The sequence below is a fragment of the Octodon degus genome, unplaced genomic scaffold (assembly GCF_000260255.1).
Source record: "Octodon degus isolate 3935 unplaced genomic scaffold, OctDeg1.0 scaffold00012, whole genome shotgun sequence".
In the NCBI taxonomy this organism is placed as follows: Eukaryota; Metazoa; Chordata; class Mammalia; order Rodentia; family Octodontidae; genus Octodon; species Octodon degus.
The window spans coordinates 5,044,207-5,048,067 of record NW_004524588.1 but is presented as its reverse complement, the minus strand read 5'-3'; the positions used below and the strand labels follow the sequence as shown (position 1 = coordinate 5,048,067).

General features: G+C 35.1%; 1 non-coding gene across 1 annotated transcript; it reads left to right on the top strand.

The window, feature by feature from the left end:
* The first annotated feature begins 2,890 nt into the window (after positions 1 to 2,890).
* LOC111815215 lies at positions 2,891 to 3,023 on the top strand. Its single transcript, XR_002819959.1, has one exon. It is a non-coding gene; the product is annotated as a small nucleolar RNA SNORA1 (small nucleolar RNA).
* The last annotated feature ends 838 nt before the right edge of the window (positions 3,024 to 3,861 follow it).

Genomic DNA, 3,861 nt, shown 5'->3' with positions numbered 1-3,861 from the left:
TTTATCCAGCAGCTTGGGCTTCCTTTTTTTCTGTCTGTCTTCTCCATCTACACATGAGCATTTCATTAAGTCTTTTTTTTTTTTTTTTTTTTTTTTCTTACTTCCCCTTTACCTATTTTGCTCTGTTTATGTTTTCTTGTTTACTCTTTCCCAAAAATTTTTTTTGGGGTTTGTTAATACCCACTTTGTATTTGACACTATAACAGATGCCGATTTTATGACGATAGCCAAGGTGACATACTGATGCAGTTCATTGTTTTCTTGTGATGCCAATCTGGGTTGCTTTGTAGTCATTAACAATGTTATTAAAAATTAACATTCCTAGAGAACTAGGGCCAGGGCCAAATACACTGAAACCTCCCATCCCAAGTAAACAGAGGATGACTGAAATCTGGGGAAAAGGCAAAGGCCAAAATTTAGCCATGCCCAGAAGACAACACTGAAAAGTGAAATTTTAACTAAAGAGGTTTCATATTAAAAAAAAAAAAAAAAAATTCCTCTACAATCAACCCATAAGCCTCAACACAAAGACAAAAATAGAAATAGGAAAAAAACAAGTCAAAAAACGCCTCCCCAAACTCCCCAACTTCCCAAAGCTGATACACCGGTCATCAAAGGGAAGGAAACCAAAAACTGAAATCCAAATTATTTGAAATGATATCAAGGGAGATAACAAAACTGATCGATGAAGCACTCGAAGAGTTCACAGATGATTCGAGTAAACAGATGGAGGGCCAAATAAAATAATTATCCAGCCTCCAGAGGACATTGCTAAAAAGCTGCAGTTTTAAAACAAATAATGCAAAAAGTGCATTGCCAGCATAAAAAATAATTAGGCTCTATAAAAAAGCTCAAAATAGGAATTCCAGAGATTTAAAAATTCTATTTAACGTATGGGTAGCAGAAATGACCAGTGTGAGGACAGAGTGTCAGAACTCAAAAACAGAGCTGTTGTTGATAACCAACTAATTAGATACCATAAAAAAAGAGAGCATGAAAAAATGGATCAGGGGCTGGGGAGATAGTTTGGTGGTATAAGCAACTGCCTGGCAGGTGCAAGGTCCTGAGTTCAATCCCAGGTACCGCCCCCCCCAAAAAGAAAAAAAAATTCTGAAAATGGATTAAATAGCTTCTAGATAATGCATATAAAATTAATCTAACATTAACTGAAGTTAGTGAAAAATCAGAAGGCAGCACCAATGGTATTATAATAGTAATTTTTGTTGAAATAATAGCACAAAATTTTTCAAATAAGGGAAACAGTTTAAACATGCAGATAAGTGATTTACATAGAACCCCAAATAGGCACAATTAGGAACATTTCTCCATAACACATCGTACTCATAATCTCAGAAATCCAATATAAAGCCTGGGGACATAACGGTAGCACAGCACCTACCTGGGAAGCATGAGGTCCTGAGTTTAATTCTTGGTAAAAAAAAAAAAAAAAAAAACAGGACCTCAATACAACACTACTACAAATAGGTCAATTAGACAAAAATCAACAAGCAAATAGCAAAGTAGAACCAAACCTTCAAGCTAATGGACTAAATAGATATCTAGTGTTTTATTCAACAACAAAAACTACACATTCTTCTCAGCAGCACATGAAACTTTCTCCAGAAGAGATCATGGATTAGCCAATAAAGCAAGCTTAAGTACACATAAAGAATTGATGTTATACCATGTATATTATCAGGCCAATGAAATTAGCAATGACAAAAGAAAACACAAAGTATGCAAGTAGATGGAAACTAAACAGTACACCCTGAAGAAAACAGTGAGTGTTGGGGAGATGGCTCAATCACGTAAGTGCCTGCCTACCAAACTCAAGGTCCTGAGTTCAATCCCTGGTACCACAAAAAAAAGAAAAAAAGAAAAAGCGAGTGACAGAAAAAAGTCAAGGAATAAGTGTTTTCAGAACTAAACAATTATGACAGCACAACATGGCAGATCTTATAGTACATGATAAAAGCAGTCCCAAGAAGGAGGTTTATAGCTGTAAATGCCCACATCAGAATAACAGAATGAGCCCAAATAAATAACCAAAGAGTACAACTTATGGTACAAAAACCACAATAATCTTTGTACACTAGTATGAGGAAGAAAATTATAAAGATAAGAGCACAAATCAGCAAAGCTGAGATAAAAAAGACAATATAAAAAATGTAAGTCAGGCCTAGTGGTACAGGCCTGTAATCCTAGCACTCAGGAGGCTGAGGCAGGGGGATCATTGAGAGTTTGAGGCCAGCCCAGGCTACAAAATGAGCTCAAGACCAGCCTGAAATACATAGTGAGACCCTGTCTCGAAAACAAAAACAAAAATCAATGAATTAAAGACTTGGTTTTTCAAAAGAATAACAAGATAGAAAAATCTCAGGGTCGGCCAGGTAGCTCAGTGGATTAAAGCACCTGCTTAGGCAGATGTAAGGACCAGGTTCGATCCCTGGTATGCTGTGCCAGCCCTACCCCTGGGGTGCACTGAAAAGGCAATTGAGACTGGGCGTGGTGGTATGTACCTGTAATCCCAGGGCTTGGTAGGCTGAAAACAGGAAGATCACTATGAGTCTGATCTGTATAATGAGCCCTTCAGACCTTGTACTAGCTACATAAAATTAAAAAAAAAAAAGATAGAAAAATCTTGCCAATTTAACAACAAAAAAAGAGAGAAGGAAAAAGGCAAAATTATATTGGTCATTGCTGAAATAAAGTCTGTTAAATACTCAAAAAAGTATACATCAATAAATTAGAGAATTCAGAAGACATGAATATATTCCTAGATATATATGAGTTATCAAATCAGAACCAAAATTTAAAAGCCCTAAATAATCCAATAACAGGAAATGAACTTGAAGTACTAATAAAAACTACCAATTAAAAGAAGACCAGAAGCCCCATTCTGGATTAGAAGGGACACTGTTCATTGGTGTCCAGAATTGGTCAATGTGGCTAAAATTGAGACACAGGTCATACTTCCATCACAGTAAATATTTACAGTGGTGACAATGAGGCCTGTGACATCTTGCCTAATACTTACTAAAAAACCCTAACTTTCAGTATTAGAAATGAAAAGTTAAGGAATGATACAAAATCTAGGTCATGTACCAAAATACCAATACTATGTATCATTCAAATTCTGAGCAAAATGGATGTAAGACCACAGGCAGGTGCTTATGCCACTGAGCTATAATCAATGAAGCAGAAGACCTAGACTGCCTCCAGAACTCACTGATGACTAGTTAACTATTTTATAGGGCAGATGGGATAGTTAGATTAAGCTTCAGTTCTTTTAAAAAAGGCTACTTTGATGACAGCCTCATTAAAGTGACCCTGATGAGTATTAAATCACATGAAATTTCTTTAAAATAAAATTTGCTTATTTTAAAAAATAATAATAAAGTAAATAAATAAAAGAAGACCACATCCCAATTAAATCACTTCTAAATTCTATCACATTTTTAAGGAAGATCTTACACCAATACTCTTCAGACAAAATGAAAGGGGAGGAGTACTCCCAAAGTCATTTGCTGAAGCTAACAAAACAAAACATTTTAAATAACAAAGCCAAATAAGGATTCCACAAAAAAAATTATAGACCAATCTCTCTAATGAATATAGATGTGAAAATACTCAGTAAGATACTGGCAAACAGTCAAGCAGAAGACCCAATACTATTATGGACTACTGTACTCTTGGAATATATTTTGCTGAGTTAACACACCTATAATATTCAAATGATGGAACTAAACAAAAAAGGGTATACAGATGAATGTCAATTTTGTATCTGTGTATTCAAAATGGTTAGGACAGATATATAGTTATATTCTCTTAATGAATAGAGGGATTTGTTCTAATAGTGTT